Source organism: Sus scrofa, chromosome 8 (genome assembly GCF_000003025.6).
Source record: "Sus scrofa isolate TJ Tabasco breed Duroc chromosome 8, Sscrofa11.1, whole genome shotgun sequence".
Classification (NCBI taxonomy): Eukaryota; Metazoa; Chordata; class Mammalia; order Artiodactyla; family Suidae; genus Sus; species Sus scrofa.
Genome location: NC_010450.4, coordinates 116,530,379 through 116,547,593, shown reverse-complemented (window position 1 = coordinate 116,547,593; position 17,215 = coordinate 116,530,379). Strand labels below are relative to the sequence as shown.

The 17,215-nt window shown below is 38.3% G+C and overlaps 1 protein-coding gene across 4 annotated transcripts in view; it reads left to right on the top strand.

The window, feature by feature from the left end:
* The window catches only part of TET2 (tet methylcytosine dioxygenase 2), a 133,724-nt gene continuing 117,126 nt past the window's right edge, over positions 618-17,215 (top strand). For 2 of the 4 annotated variants that reach the window (XR_002346846.1, XR_002346845.1), the window contains exon 1: positions 2,090-2,387. The gene's annotated coding sequence lies outside the window, so the exon portion shown is untranslated. Of the gene's footprint in view, positions 1,094-2,062; positions 2,388-17,215 lie in introns of those variants that run through there. The other 2 variants (XM_013978993.2, XM_003129278.6) reach the window with 2 other exon arrangements.

Genomic DNA, 17,215 nt, shown 5'->3' with positions numbered 1-17,215 from the left:
TTCCCAATTATCTTGTAAATAGCTAAGGGAACACGTAGGTGTTTCTATCAAACACACGTGAATACAATATTTGCTACATGTACTTTAAGAAGACAATGATATAATTACTTGTATACTGCTAGTGAATCAAGGAAAACCCCTGAAAATAGATGGCTTATGATTGGTAATAGTAATAACTACCTGGGCACTTACCAGTTGTTTTATTTAATCCTCACAACCACACTGTTTCAGAGGGTGTTTAACAGATGAGGAAACTGATACACAAAACAGCTAAGTAGAATGTTCAAGGTCACACATTTAGTAAGGGGTGGAGTCAAGATTCATCTAGGTCTGTCAGACTCCAAAGTCCACGTGGTCCCAATTCTGCTGTACCATGCACTATACGAATGTACATCATAGTCTTTGAAAACTTTACTTTTTGAACTTGAAAAACAAATTACAAGGCACCTCCTAAACAGTTTAAAGCCTCCTAGCAGTTGCCAAGACTTCAATGACGTATTAGTGTGCAGTTAGAAAAGACAGAAATTCATTTTACATGCTTAGGGAAACAAACAGTTTTGCTTAGACTAGTGCGAAATCAAAAATCTAAGTCAATTTGTCTCAAAATGGAATAAACAATGTTTCACTAGAACCTACTTTAAACACTTTTCTCGTAACAACATAACACATTAGAGTTCCTTTTTTTCCAGCCCTTTTCAAAGAGGAAATATTCTAATTTCCTAAAATTAGAGAAAGACTTCACTTCTAAAAAAAATTATGGACAAAAAAGTGAACGACACAGAATAACGTGTGTTGACTTAAGAGTATCATGATCACAATGTAGCGATCCCGTAAAAGATGTGCCCCAAATATGTATTTGAAATTTGATAAAAGTGAGAACTTCTTAAAGGTAGAGAGCAAATCTCAAAAACTGATATAACGATTCACGTGGGCTTTGTTCTTTGTCTCATCGTCACATTAAACATATGATTGTGCGGAAAAGCATTAAAAGAGAAGTAAAAACGACTAGGCGATAGAAAAGAAAAACTGTCAATGAATGCGAGCAGTTGTAGACTACGAACGTCAGGAGAAATCGAGTGATCGCCTTTTGGAGGTTAGTTGTTTATGGGTCGATTTCTTCATTTCTTAATTATGAGACTGAATTTTTTCTTTTTCCAAAATAGATGCTCTTAAGCACTTGAAAGTGCAGGTTTATTTCTTACAAACTGAATCAAGCGAGATGTAGATAGTCGCTGCTTAGAAAGCCCTCTTGGATCTGCGTGAATCCTTCCCAGCCCACGTGGCCAAAGTAAACAGAAGGTGGGCCGGGGCGGGGAGAAGCGGGCCTCGGTCAATTTCCTAATTTGTCGAGTCTTTAAAACTACAGACCCCTAAAGCACTAAGGGCATGCCCTCGAAGAAACTCGGGAGTGCTTCTGCTGAGCGAGATTAAAGGGACTGTGTAGAGAGGATGCCAAAGCGGGGGCGAAGAGGGGCTGGTGGACCTACCAGGGGGTGGGGTGCGGGCTCGAGCGGGCAGACCTGGGTGCGCGCTGGGGTGCGTGAGGGCATACCTGCCAGGAGGTGGGAGTCAGGGAGGGTGCCAGGCAGCAGGGGGGTGTGCACCTAGTCTAAGGGGGCGGAGGGGAACGGCACCAACAAAAAGTTTCAAAGGTTAAGCTAGGGTCTTGCATCCTCGTGCCAGGGACACATGCCGCCTCCCCCTTTGCGCCTGCCTGGAGCCTTCACCCGGGTAGAGACCTATCCGAGGGTCCCCGGGGAACCCCGGGTCTGACGGCGGCGTCGTCCGGAGGCCGGACGTTCCCTGGAGCCCGCGCGCTCCTCAGAGCGCAGCGCTTCGCCGGCTCGCTCCCCAGTCCCGGCCTCGACCGCGCGCCCCCACGTTCGGCTCCAGGTGCCGCCGGCTTTTGTGCGGGGAGCCGCGGGGCCGGGGGCCGATTCCCGGGAGCCGGGGCCGAGGGCCCCGGGGCGGCGACAGAGGCCAGGGCGGAGGAGGCGGCGGCCCGGCGGAGGGGGAGGAGGCGGCCCGGCGGAGAAGGAGGAGGAGGAGGAAGCGGGGCGGAGGAGGAGGAGGAGGCGGAGGAGGAGGAGGAGAGCGGCGGCAGCGGCGAGAGCTCGGGCGGCCCCGCCGCCTCCTCGCGAGCGCCGCGCGCCCTGGCCCGGCTCGCATGCGAGTCACGTCCGCCCCCTCGCAGCGGCCGCCCCGAGACGCCGGCCCAGCCGAGTGATGAGAACAGACGTCAAACTGCCTTATGAATATTGATGCGGAGGCTAGGCTGCTTTCGTAGAGAAGCAGAAGGAAGCAAGATGGCTGCCCTTTAGGATTTGTTAGAAAGGAGACCCGACTGCAACTGCTGGATTGCTGCAAGGCTGAGGGACGAGAACGAGGTCAGAGCGCTTCTCTTATGCCGCGGAACTCTCCCTTTCCTCTCCCCTTCGCTTTCTCTCGGGCTTGCGGGGACGGGGGAGCCCAGCCAGCAGTGTCACCCACAAATACCAAGAGGGAAGAGGGAAGCTTCACAAATTACTGGAGCCTCTTCAACATGGCTGACAAATATAGTTTTAATTCCACCCCCCCCCCCTTAAACCTGTAGTTCAGTGTTCTCTTCTCTCTCCTGCTAATGCTCGTGTCCTCGTCCCCCAGAAAACTTACCTTTGTGAGTCCGGCCGGCCGCTTTCCCGGCCTTTTATCCTCCGGAAAGTGATTTTTCTCTGCTTGCCTTTCTAAAATAGTTCAGCTTTGGGGGGCACGACTTTTCCCTGGAATCTTCCCCACCCCCTTCCCTTCGTGGAAGGCAAAGGAGTCTCTGGTTTATGCTCACCCACCCCGGGAAGAACCCTGACAGAGCAGCTTCGACCCTTTTCTCCGCTGGGGGTCTGGGTCTGGGTGTGCGATTGCGTCCGCCCCTTTCTGCCCCGCGTCCCCTTTTCGGGGGGCGCGCTCAGCGAGTGTCACAGCGCCTGGGACTGGAGTCCACTCAGTGGGGTTTTGTTTTTTCCTGAAGTCCGCGCGTTTTGTTAGTGGTGCTGAGCGAGAGAGGGAAGAATAGTTTCTCTGGTTCCCCCAACAAGACCCGAACCCACTTTTCTCAAGGTACAGCAGCTCCGCGTCGGGCTGGACCTTCCAGCCTGGGGAATGTGTGTAAGAGAATTTGTGGGCAAATCTGTGTCCTGGCTTTGTGCTTCTCCCGAATCTGCTTCGTCGGGTTCCCCGGTAAGTGACAGGCAGACACAAAGGCAGGCGCAGGCCGGGGGAGGGGGCGGGCGGGAGGGAGGAGGGGGGCAGCGTGGAGAGTTGGAAGACTGCAAGGTCAGGGGCGCCGAAAGAAATGAAACCCAATCCCGGGAAAGAAGCTGAGAAGTAGAGAGCAGATTTCTAACAGTCCCGTCCAAATTTCTCTTTCTCTCTTGGCTGCTCTCTTCGGTTTGTTATCTCTCTGCCTTGCTCCGGGTGTCCCTTTTCTCCTCCTCTTTGCTCTTCTTCTCTTTCTCGTTCTTCTTCCCCACCATCATCATCATCACACGAGTCTTGCTGAATCTCTCTCACTGGGACTGCTTGTCTAGAGATACTAAGCTAACAGAGTTTCTATGGAGAGTTCTGTACCTACAGCAAAATAAATCGTGGGCTGGATAGACTCCTAGGAAGGTCGAATGTGAACTATAAGTGAGATTTCCTGGCTCTTGCCCTCTTAACACACTTTTAATTGCATTAAGTCCCCCCTCCCCCTTCATGTAGTGTTTAGGAATGGAAGAAGAGTCATTTTCCGGTTGCTTGCTTAAAATTTAGTGAAGTATTTTTGTATTTGCCTGTCTAGGGAGTAGGATACAGCTCACATTTTAAAAATCTCAAATCACACATTGTGCTTCTTCCTTTCTGATCAGGGACAATAATGGCAAATTCAAATCCAGAAATTCATCAACAAATGATCCAAGAGTAAGAGTGTATCTCGGGGGGAGTTGAAATGTACATAGAAAAGATGTTGGGTTGGGTTGGGTTGGTTTGATTTAAGACTCTGGTTATTGCTGACGGGCTAATGAAATCATTATATTTGCATTTTAATAGAAAGTTGAAATTCTGGAGGGGAATTATATTCTTTTCTATGTTTGCATGTGTGTTTCATAATATGTTTGAAGTAGAATATAAGTTTCCACACAATAAATGCTGATTTTTAATGTTATTAAGCAGAGAAGTGTTAGTGAAGAATTGGAAAGTCAAACAAGTTTAGAAGGCGTGTGTATGATTAAAAATGGAGAGAGGAAAGAGCGTAATAATGGGCATTACTTGATAAATCAGATTTCCAAAACTGTTTGTCCTCAGTAGTTCACTTTGTAACTCTTTCTATTTTGATCTCTGGTCCTGGAGGCGTGATTACAAGGGAGGCATATTACTCATCTCTGTGGAGTAGAAACAGCACATTTGGTTAGTTCTCATTTGTCTTAAAATAAAAGACACTTAGGAGTTTAGCATAAATGCTTACTATTTGTTGAGAAAACTGTGGTTAATCTAGCAATTCAGAATTTAAAATAAGCAATTCCTTGTGCTAACAGAGTAGTAGCTAACTACTTTGGGAAGACTTTTCCAATGTGGTGCCACACACTGTCTTCAGGCTAGTCACCTACTAGTAGATACATTTCCCCCTCACATTGATATGTAAGGATACCTGCCTTGGTTAATAATTACCCGTAATCTGGTTTAGATTTTTTTTAAATTATTTTATGCATCCTACTTGTATTCTGCAAATAGTAATTAATATTGTATGACAATTAATATTATCTCGATAAGGAGGAAATGTGCATATTATTTATTAGCCACCAATTCAAACAAAAGTACCACTTTCTCCTTTATTAGAAAAGGTAAATGATTTGAATCAGCATGTAGTTTACAGTGAAAGACATAACCTCAGCTCCTCATTTATCATATATGTGATAGTATTACTTGGATTCTCCAAAAATTTCATAGTGTGAACTGTCTTGAGTAACTGAATTTTAGGGGAGTGATACCGGACAATATAGACAGTTTTTCTGTCTGTAGACTTAAACCAAAATATTGTTTTGCTTATTATTATTTTTGAACTAATCGTTGATGAGAAATCAATTTGGAATGAGGAAAGTCTCTTGTTTTGTTTGTATTTGCATATTTACCAAACTCTTCTTAAGACTCTAATTAGATCTGGCATTGTGCTCCATGCCAGAAGCCAGAGGGATTGATATGATTTTGATTCAGTGCCACATGGGCCTAGACTTTGGCAGGTCAACATCACTCCTAAAACAAGTGAAATGCACCTGCCCAGGAGTTGTTATGACAGACTTCCAAAGTCCATTTGGGTCACTGGGCTTGTATTAGGTAACAAAGACTGGAGTTAATGTTTTGGTTTCACTTGTTGAGTTAGAATTTCTCTATCAATTTCTGTAAGGCTCCACCCATACAGAGTGTTGTAAGCCAAATGTCACTGAAATGTGTTTCCTTGTTGCTGTTCTTATTAAGAAGTTCTTGTAATTCACAGACACACCTGGCAGAGACTATTTTTCATCCCCCACCCCAAAATCCAAGTTAGTAAATTCTTATGAATTCTTAAGAAATTATCTTGAAATAAAATGTTCTCAAAAGATATGGATGTTTGGCATTTTAGAATGTCTACTCCTTAGAAAATGTTAGCTCTGCTTTTTTATGCCCTAGTCCCTTCTACTACAGGTTCACTTGTTGCCTTGTTGCTGATTTTGCTGTTGCTTAATAGAATAGTCTTACCTAGCCATCTAAATTACTAAAGTGAGTCTTTGTTTTGTAAAGAACCATATAGTCTGTTTTATTATAATTGTTTCCTGTCACAAGGATAGGTTAAAACATTGGACCAGCTAGTAGTCAGTGTTGGTTCATCAAAATAACATTTTCTCACTTATTAGGCCACCATTACACAATAGTTCTTAAGAGTGGTAATGGCACCAAAGTCATTAGCAGGAAACTATCTCACAAGCCAACTTTACAATTGGAGCCTTAACTGTGGAGTCAGGTTGCCAAGGAGAGCTTGTGGTTATCTTGGAAATTATATTGAAGAACACAGCCACAAATGATGTTGCCACATATACAATATTTGCTTGGTCGAGATCTCAATTTCTATTTTGAGTCACTGCCAAAACTCAGTGAAGACTGTGACATTATTTAAGGAGGTTGTATAGGACATCTGTTGGTTTGGTATGTAGTAGGAGGGAAGAGTTCCAGAAGAGGATAGGGTCAAACAAGGGACCTTGAATCATTGTGACTGTAAGCCAAAAAGAATTGTATATATCTGCTTATTTCCTTCATTATTCTGGTCCTAGGTTGTACAATGCAGGAAAACTCTGACATAAATATGTAATCTTTTCTCAATAAAATGGATTTTGGTTGCCCATTCCAAAGTAGTAAATCCTATCACCTTTATTTATGCTTTTTCCACTTGTCATGAAATGCTGTTAAATGTGCCAGGCTTCAAGAAGTATAAATAGATAGTAGGTGGATTTTCAGTATTTTGCGTAAAAATAAATTCAGCAATAATGTCAACCTACCTTCAGTTTAAGAATTTGGAAGTCAAATGTTCGGTACTTATTAAAGGTTGTTCCTCAAACTGACCTGGAATCAAGCTCCAAATAATCTGAGAACTAAATTAAAAGATGCATAAATTGGGATAAAGTGTATTTGAAGGACCATTTAGGACATAAAATGAACTGGTTGCTTCACTAACAATGCTATTATGTTTAAAAGAAACATTTTTTCCTTTTAAATTAGATTTATATCTAATAGAAGGGAGGCACTGATTTCTGTCTTATTATTCCCTAATAGAATCTGGCTGTGTACTACTCAGCCAAGATTTAATGAATTGGGGGTGAGTGGGGGTAGGAGTAAAAGTGGTCAAAGGTTATAAACTGCTAGTTATAAAATGAATACATTCTGGGATGTAATGCATAGCATGGTAACTGTAGTTAACAATACTGCATTGGGTATTTAAAAGTTGTTAAGAGAGTCAATCTTAAAACACGCATACAATCATAACTATGAGAAGTGATGGATACGTTATCCAAACTTACTGTGGTAGTCATTTCACAGTCTGTGCTCTATATCAAATCATTACATTGTACACTTTAAATTCATACAGTGTTATATGTCAATTACATCTGAATAAAAGTTGGGGGTACGATTTAAGGATGACATGAAAGTAGCAAAAAAGTGTGTCATTTAATGGGAAAATGTATAATCCGTTTTCAATGCATAAGAGAAAAATAATGTAAAAGGTCTTGGTGATGGTGATGATGTTGCTTTTTCTTTAAAAGAAAAAGGTTATGGCAGTTGTTTCATAAAAGTCAGCCATTGTAAGCATACAGTATAATGATTTTTAGCAAATTTATACTGGGATCACATATTTTTAATTGAAATTTTTATTGACCTAGTTGTAGATTCATATGCAGTTGTATGAATGAGTAATAACTGGACACATACATTCTGCTCAGTGTCCTCCAGTGGTGACATCCTACAAAACTATAGTGTAATATCCCAATCTGGAGACTGACATTGATATAGTCTATCAGTCTTACTTAGATTTCCCCAGTTTGACATATATTTATGTATATTTATATTTAGTTCTATACCATTTTATCCCATAATCAGATAATTTTAAACCTTTTTCCTGAAAATAGAGGAGTTTAACACAGTTCTACTTCATCAATCATATGATTGTGCTACCATGCCTTATTAAAATGTGCAGCAGAATGTAGGTTTTTGTCTATTCAAAAAATTTATTTTGGGGGGGGAGCTTAAAATGACCTTTGCATGAAAAATATTTAAGTTGTTTCAGTGTTTTATGACATTGTAAGTTGTGTCATTTAATTCTCATCACAACTATGGAGGTAGTTGTTGTTATTGCCATCTTTGGTGAGGAAACTGAAACACAGTGAGATTAAATAACTTGCCCAAGTTCAATATAGTCAGGATCTGGCTTAGCTAGGATTTGAATTTAGGCAGCCTATCTCTAGAGCCAGTCTTTTAATCACTATACCATACTGCCTCACTACCATGAATAATAAAAAGTGTAGCTATAATGTAGGCTATGTAGGGAAAGTCATAAAAGAAGACTTAAATGCATACAGTTATCTACAGAAAAATTTGTACCTGAATATTCATAGCAGCTTTAGTAACTATATAGATGTAAAATTGGATTGAGAAAGAAATTGGTCTGTAGTGGTCTTTGTGATACCAAGACAAAGTGGGAAAAAGTTGAGCTCAGAATACTGATGGCTCTCCATGTTTTGCTACCTGTAGCCACAGTCTTTATAATTGCCAAAGGAATGTTACAGACTAGTAATGGTAAAATGAGTGCAGATTTTTTTAGGACCAATGTCTGTGAAATTAGGATGTGTAATTGGACACACAGGGTGAATTGGGATTGGTTTTATCTGAATTTCTAACTTTATGTAATTCTAAATACCATTCTTCTTCTTGAGCAATTCTTCTCTCCCCTTTATTCTGATGAGAATGTTTGGATTGCTGCCAATTGGATCCCATAGCTTGGCACCCTGACTGATAACAGGATGGGAGAGAGTCAGTGATCTTGAAGCATTCAGCTTTAATAATGTATACATGTTGTTGTACGTACTCGGTAATGACATGCTTGGCTTCATGTAATCGCTGTAGTCATTACGTTTACAAGGAATAGCTGTAGAAATGACCCAGAATTCTACATTTCAGGGTATGATTGTGGCATTTACTTGAAGATTTGTTTGTATATCTGTGACAAGCCCAAGTTAGACACTCATGTTAGAACCTTAATCCATCAAGAAGTTGATATAGGGTGTTCCTGCTGTGGTGTAGTGGGTTAAGGACCCAACTGCAGGAGCTAGGGTCACTGTGGAGGCTTGGGTTTGATCCCTAACCTGGCACAGTAGGTAAAAGGATCTGGCATTGCTGCAGCTATGGCATAGGTTGCAGCTGCAGCTTGGATTCCATCGCTGGCCAGGAACTTCCTTATGTTGGGGTGGCGGGGGAAGTAAATGTATGATAGTTATGGAAAGCGTTAAGGTAGAATATAGGTCTAGCCTTCCTTATGGGAGACATGAGATGCTAATTTGCTTTTACCTTCTCTTGTTTCTTGTAGCACTTTTTGACCCACCTCAGCTGACGATAGATTCTCATATTAGTATCTCCATAATATTCAAAAAGTTGTTTACTAAATTTGAGTGTAGTACTCCATCTTTGCTTTTTTAATGTGCTTCCAAATTGTAGACCTTTTCAAACAAATTAGGGATATTTTGGTTTGTTTATACTTTTAGTTTTGCTTCTTATAAATAATTATTATGAAAGGTACATTATATTAAAAAGAAAAAGCAGGCTGTGGATTTTTGCTGATGGACTGCTTTCTTCATAGACAGCAGAATTGCCCAGGGTCAGGCATAGACAGTAAATTTCCCATGAAGGTATGCCATATGTAGATTTGATATTTTTAATTTGCTATTTTCATTATTTTGAGATTTGTCACAAATTTGTGGATGTCTCATAGGGATGCTAATTTTAATTATTATTGTCATGCCTTTTTAGCCATTGCTAAAACATGCCTTTCAAGTCACTTATATTCTTCATAATATATTAAATCTAATTTCTATGTTCAGATTATACTTTCATGGAAACTATTCACCCAACAGTCAGGATGAGTTTTTTATGGTAATAATTCTCCTCAAGTTGATAATTTTTTATCTTGCAATGTAAAAGAAAAAAGGTTAAATAATGGTAGTGAAGCCCACAGAGGATATAACATGGTCTATCTGTGAGTTATTCTTCCAGTTTTCTTTTCTTTTTTTTTTTCCTGCCTGCATTGAGAAACAAGGGCACCTGTTAAAAATACTTTAATTATTAGTTATGCTGATTCTAAAGTAAAGCACCAGAATCTGAAAATAATGCAATGATACCACACTCAGATTCCGTCCCTAACATACTGTCCTGTTCCTATTAATTTATTTTTTATTCTGTTTGTTCTCTCAGCACTTTTTCCATTTTTGTTTGAAGTCTCTTACTTTGAAGTTAGAGAATTTTCATATTTGCCATTGGCTATAAAGGTCTGTCAGCTGTTTTATAAACTTTCATGATTTTTGCATTAAAAGGATTACTTTTGGACACCCACTAATTAGTTTGGATGATTATTAGCTTTTTGTTTGTCTTGCTGCATACATCATAACAGAACAAAAAATCATTTCTGCAAATAAAGTCTGATAGTTCATAAAATTAGAATGAGCATCTTAAAAACTGAATTCAGTTATTAAAGCATTAATTCACTTATATTCATATTCATGTACAAAACATAACTGATAAAAAGGAAAAATACCATAAATGGATACTTTCCAAACCTGAGGGAAGAACATACAATGATGTATGTCAATTATTTCTCAATAAAACTGGAAAAATAAAAATAAATGTGAGGGAGGAACAAATCTTCCCACCTAAAAATACCACATAAATTATTTGTTTTAGTAAAAAGAAAAGCAGATACATTTCAGCAAGAAAACACATATTTTAAACTTTGCATTTTAGATTTAGTCTGTCTTTATTCCAATCTAGCCACCTGAATGGTTATCTTTTCTCTTGTGAAGTTATATATAATTGAAATTAAAGCAAAATCGTACTTTAATTTTGGAATTGTCTACTGCCTTATAGCTTGGAAAAAAATATATTGGTAGAAAACAAAGCCAGTAGACATTTTGCTAATAGCTTATGTTTTTAAATGACTATGATTTAATTATGTGTTTCTACTAGACATCAAAATTGGAAATGAAATTTGGTTAATTTTGGGAGCTAAAGTTTCAATATTTTGAAACTTAACCTGTTCACTCTTAAATGTGATTCTTTTCAAGTAGGAAATTTTATAGACATCAACTAATTTTTAACATGTATTTTATAACATTTTAACTGTATGAAAGATATTGGATATAGCATTTTTAAATTCCTTTAAAAAATCCTTGAGACTTACTTGTCGAAGTCCAAGTATTTTTAAAAACACATAATGACGATTTTTCATCAGTATTTTTGCATTGTTATAATTTGTCATGCTTCAGGTAATCCTGAAGATTATGGGAAGCTTTCCATACTTAAGGATAAAAAAACTTAATTGTCGACATTGTCATTTTTCTCTGATATTGGTAAGGATTTAGCCTCCTTAAGGAATAGGATTTACTTGTTTTCTGTTCACAAACCTGTGGTAAAAGATATAACGGGTATAGATGAGGGTGAAATTTAAAATAATTTATTTAAAATAAATTTAGAATACTAAATTGTGTTTCTGTTCACCCAAACAAAGCTATTGGGTACTTTTTGCGGAAAGGGTGATATGGTAATTTTATTTGGATGTAGGTGGTTACTTTGAAAAAAATTTACCTACTTAGTGTACGACTAGTGGTTGTGCAGTCCTGTCTCTCATAATAAGAAAGACAGTGTTGCAATGAGAGGAGGCTGAAAGTGTATCCAGAATGTATTGTTGAGATTACAAGACTTGCCATAAATTTAATAAGGCAGGGCAGTTAATTTTGATTCTGTCCTCACGTTAGGAGCTACTTAAAAGAAAGAAATGCGATGAGATTCGGTCATTTCCTCCATTTCTTCTTCCCACTGATTTATTAATTTTGGGGGCTGGGAGGAGGGTGAAGGGAGATTTAAAAAAAAAAAAAAATCTCCTTTAGAAATAATTCCTTGACACCTCCATGCACTTTTTGGGGGGCCAAAAAAATAGGTGGCTTCTCTTTGGAGCTTGTTGACACTTCCTCACCTTCCCATTACACGCGGTCACATCAACATTTGACACGTGGGTACTGTGCGCATGGCAGCCTATTTACAAACACCATCCTGGGATTCCAGAGACTCTTATGTAACAGCTGAGAGTACAGACTTTGTGTGTCTCTGGGCACAGAGGAGTCAAACAGATTAATTCATAGCCTGGGAGCCCTTGTCTGGCTCTGATGGGGTCATGAGCCAAAGATCAAGGTGTCTAGGTCAGGGTCCACCCAATACACAGTTGTTCTACCAAAGCCTCAAAGGCTATGCCTTAATACAAGATAAATCTTTTTCTTACCCCTGCAGCAAACAGAATCAGTTATGCCCAACTTTTTTGTGACTTTGGGAAATGTGGGCAAATTGTGCTTTGGTTCTGGTTGTAATTTATATAGTGCCTCCTGTGACTGAAGAGACATGCCTGCCACCCAGTCTCACAAATGCTCTTAAAAAAAAGTATACTTTTTATTTGGAAGATGCAAGAGAATTTGTATATTGACATGCCCAACTAGACATTCTAGTAACAGAATACTCAAGAAAATGATTGTTTGATCATCCCCCATATCCCAGTCTTGTTCTACTTGTCTCCATCCCTTCTCACCTCCCTTTTCAATTCCTCATCCCCACACCCTCCCTCAACCCTTCTCTATTTTTAATTACATACCAAGACATGTTTTTTTATTTTTAATTTGATTTCTATACACAGGGAATTGTTCTTCCCTTTCCAGATTGATTTTAAGAGTTTTTCATTTATATTTATCAATTTTTTAAAGTCTCGAATTAAAAAAAAGTACCAAGAATTTAAGTGTCTAATCCTTTGTATTTGGTGCATGTTTTCTGGCACTTTTTTTCATTATATATTGTAAGCTGACTAGTTGTAATATTTAAAATATGAGCAAATTTTGAGTACTGTTTATATTGCATCTTAGGGTAATTTTAGGTGGATGTCATCACTGATTATCCAAAAATAGAAACTTTCTTGCCTAACAAATTGAAATTAGATCATCAAAAACAAAATTTTGATTTAAAAGTTAGCCTGTTTGAACTCTTCTTTCAAATTACACTGTATCTTTCTAAAAATAGGAAAGATCAGAATCTTTGAAATGTGCTATAAATGGAAGGAATTTATTTAACTTTTAAAAATAGAAGATTTTTTTTTCCTCCATGCAGTAAACCAAACACCAAGTAATGTTTAAGAGAAGTGTAGATCTTGAATAATTTAGAGGTTATCTCTCCAAATCAGTTATTTACATATGAAACTTAGAAATTAAATTTTAGCTGTTCTAATATCTGAATCTGTTCTCTTAGAAGAAATTATCGAAAGAGTGATTCCTTTAACCAACACAATGAAATCTAAAGGGAGACATTTTTCATCTTTCTTGCTGAGTAAAAGTTCCTTCGGGATTCAAAACGAACTTATTTAGTGGTTATCAGTTACAAGTTATTGTACTTTTCTAATATGTTCAATTAAGATGTAGTGAAAACAGATTATAGGTTTAAAAATTGTTTTCATTTGCTTCCTGTATTTGCTTGGTTTTCATTGTTTTGGCTTGAAGGCGATGTATTTATCTTAATTACCCTAGGTAATTAATTTCAATAGTGAAAGTTTGTATGGAATTATGAGTATACGTTCTTACTAAGAGCAGTGCTGTGTCTGAATGCTCTTGAGCTCTCACAAGGATGATCTTACCCTATATTAGCACATTAATATTTCCCTTCTTTTTATACCTTTACTGGACCATAAATTACATATGATTGTAAGCTGAAAGTGCTAGGAATTTGATAAAGGCTATAAGTTAATGTATTTCTGCTAAGAAAGGGTTAAATATAAATTTATTTGACTGTACTTTTGTTTCACCTGAAGTGGCAAGCATTCAGTAAACACTGATTTATTCAACAGATGAACCTTCTTCCTGAGGATGAGACCAGTAGCAATTATCTCTGTATTATAAAATATCAAAATGGTAGGTTGAATGTGAAAGGTACATATCAAGAAGCAATGTGGAAGTTTTAGGTTGTTTTCTCTTTTTGAATACTATTGAGAGCATGAGTGGGCACCCTCATTCAAAAAGTTTTGGACTTTGGATATATGAGTTAAGTCCTCTTTGGTAGAAATGGTTAATTATAACAAACCATAGTGAAACTCTGTGAATATAAAATTTAAAAATACTGATGTCATGCATTTTATTCCAGGTATCATGTGGGTGCACAGATTCCCCGGGATCTCTTATATAATCTGCTTTTATATGGTCTCTCTAGAAGACTGTTGAGGAATCCCATGGCGCTCACACATAAAAACAAACAGCTGGCTTGGTGATGTTAAGATTGGCGCCAGGGTGTTCCCTCTTGCGTAGGAGCCCTAGGTCATTCTGAAGCTTTCCCATGTGGTCAGGCACACTTGGCTTGAATGTTTACACACACCGTTCCAGGATTTTGAACACAAATGATGTAACAGTGGGGGTGGGGGAAGGGGTGGTCCGTGTATCTCACAAACTCTTTTAACGACCTGGGTCATGAATATTAATAGAGAATTAGAAAGCACTGATTGTAGTGAAACTTGCCTGAAGGGAAACAGAGTAGATGCTTAAGGAGGCTTCCCTACCCGCCCACCTGCCCCCCCACATTGTTTATTTTAAACTATCGTTACCACCCAAAGGGAGCGTTCTACTTTGACCTTAAAATAGTAACTTTTAACTCGGACAAGTGAGTAAGGGCTTTGGTATCCGAGGATTGGAGGTGACGAAGCTCTTAAAAAGAGTGTCTGTCACTCTCTTTCATAACCAAACTGACTCAGGCTCTTTTAGAAGCTACTACAACTTAAGTATCTCTAATAATTTCACCTTATATACTTGCACGGGAACAGACAATCAGAGTTAGAGCTGCCTGTTTCTCTGGTTTTCAAATTGTTTCTCACCCATTATTTCTGTTTTCTTGGTAAATTATGCCATTCCTACTACATATGGAAATATTTTTCACTGAATATGTTTGTGTAGAACTACTTCTTTAAGAACCTATTTCTAACAACAATTCAGGGGGAATTCTTTTATCTGGTAAAATCAAGAGAGATAAAAGGGGAAAAAAAAAGGTAAGTGGTAATTTTGGAAAATATGTAATACTAAGGTGGCTGGTAATCATACAACTGAATACCAAGCACCTATGCTTAAGCATGGAAAAGTGCCTAAAAGGATGAGAGGAAAGCATGTTGTAAGTAAGGAGAGTGTAGCATTTTCAATGAAAAAGTGTGCTATAACAAACTATGAACATTTAAAAGATCTGTTTCAAACTCTGTCCTACTTGTAACAAATTATCCAAGACTTTTTTATTCACTTCTCTTTGAACTTTTAACAGATTCTCCTGGACTGTGGGTTTCATTCTGTGTGCATGTATGCCTGTGTTTGAGCGTGTCTTTATCTTTTAGATCTAGCTGTGTAAACTAGAGATGCCTCCTAACTTCTTGTAAAATGTTGCCACCTGGATTCCCACCACCTTTACTTCAATATTTCAACAAATCATTCATTAGATTTGCAAAAATGTAGTTCAGTTTCAAACATGGAATCATTGACTGTTGTTGGCAAAACAACAACACAAAACTGTAGATACTTTATCTGTTGCATTAACAAACAAGAAAAAGTGGAGGCATGGAAAAGTTGCTTCAAAGTGAATAACAGGATTTCATTCTAATAATAGCCAATATTGACTGTTGGCAAGTTCTTCATGTTGTGTCAAGTATCACACTAGGCATTTCTAGAGATTACTTTATTCACTTCTCACATTGCCTTTATTTTTGTTAGTCTCCCCATTTTACTAAGGAAGAAATCAGGACATAGTACTCCTATATGTTTTGAATTATCTTTGACATCTCCCCATTTGCAAGTTTACCCCTAAATACTACAGGATGTTTTACTGTGATCATTTGCCCTGCCTCTTTCCATTTCCATCCCTCACCTCACTCTTTTTTTTTCACTCCATTCCTTTGTGTCTGTAATTTCTTCCTCCTTGGTGTTCTCTCCTGTATGTATGAGCTCTTTCTGCCTTTCACCATGTTCCCCCCTCCCCCCGAATCTACATTGCCTCTTTATTTCTAAAGAATCAAAACCATCTCCCATTTAGCTGGATGTCATCAAACAATCTGGTTCTTGGAGTTAGGAAGACCTAATATTGACTGCCTTCTTAGAAGCAGTCAAATGAATATGTTCTTATTCAGCACAGTGACTTTAGGATTCTGCTTCCTCACCTGTAAGATGGAAACAGCTAAAAATTCTTACCTGATAGTGTATATCACAATGAGTTTTCAAATTTCTTTGTTTCTTTGTTTCTTTTTTTTTTTTTTGGCTTGTTAGGGCTGTACCCGAGGAATATGGAGGTTCCCAGGCTAGGGGTTGAATTGGAGCTACAGCTGCCGGCCTACACCACAGCTCATGGCAACGCCAGATCCTTAACCCACTGAGCAAGGCCAGGGGTTGAACCCAAAACCTCATGGTTCCTAGTCGGATTCGTTTCTGCTGCACCACGACAGGAACTCCTAAATTTCTTATACCATTTGGTGAATGAAATAGACCTTCTTTTTAAAGTCATTCCTCTGCATGCTCTCTGTTTATTCTATTTTGATGTTGTTTCTGCTCATTATTCTCTGATTAGCTCTTACTGCTTTAGTCCTATATCTTTCTCTGTATTTGATTCTTATTGTCTTTTTTCACTGATGGACATCCCCAAATTATTTTTTTTTCCTAGAAATGGTCTGTAGGAGGAAAATTGAGTCCTTACATGTCCAAAATGCCTTAAAATTTCCCTCAAAGTTAGTTGATAAAATAACAGTGTTTAGAATTCCAGGTTCAAAGTAATTTTCCCTCAGAACTTTGGAAACATTAATGCATTGCTGTCTTTTATCCAGTGTTGGTTGTGAGATATCTGATGTAAATAAATATGATTCATCTTTTCTAGATAACCTTTTAAAAATGTCTCTATTTTGATCTATCTCTTTTCAGCTCTGAAATTCTACCAGACAATTAAAAGCTTATAGGAAAATCTAAGTCCAAATATATCGAGGCATAACTCTTTTAAAATGCATCCTTCTCAGGATTGTACTGGGTGATCCTGTACAATCTAGGGGGAAAGTGCCATCATTCAGCTTTAGGAACCTTTCTTCTCTTTTACCTCTGATTATTTTTTCCTGCTATTTCATTATGGAACTCTTATTAATTGTACATTTGATGTCCTCTATTTATTTTTCCTGTTTACTAAATTACTTATTTTCTGCCTGTTTTCTCTTATTTCCCCAACTTATAAATTTCTTTAAATGAATAGTTGGATTTTAATTTCTGAAAAGTCTTATACCCTCTGATTCTTTTTAACAGGAGTCTCTTTGTGGTTCAAATTCTATGGAATGAATTAAGTCTTGTAGAAAAATTAGAGAAACAGTTTATTCTCTCCTATATCTCTA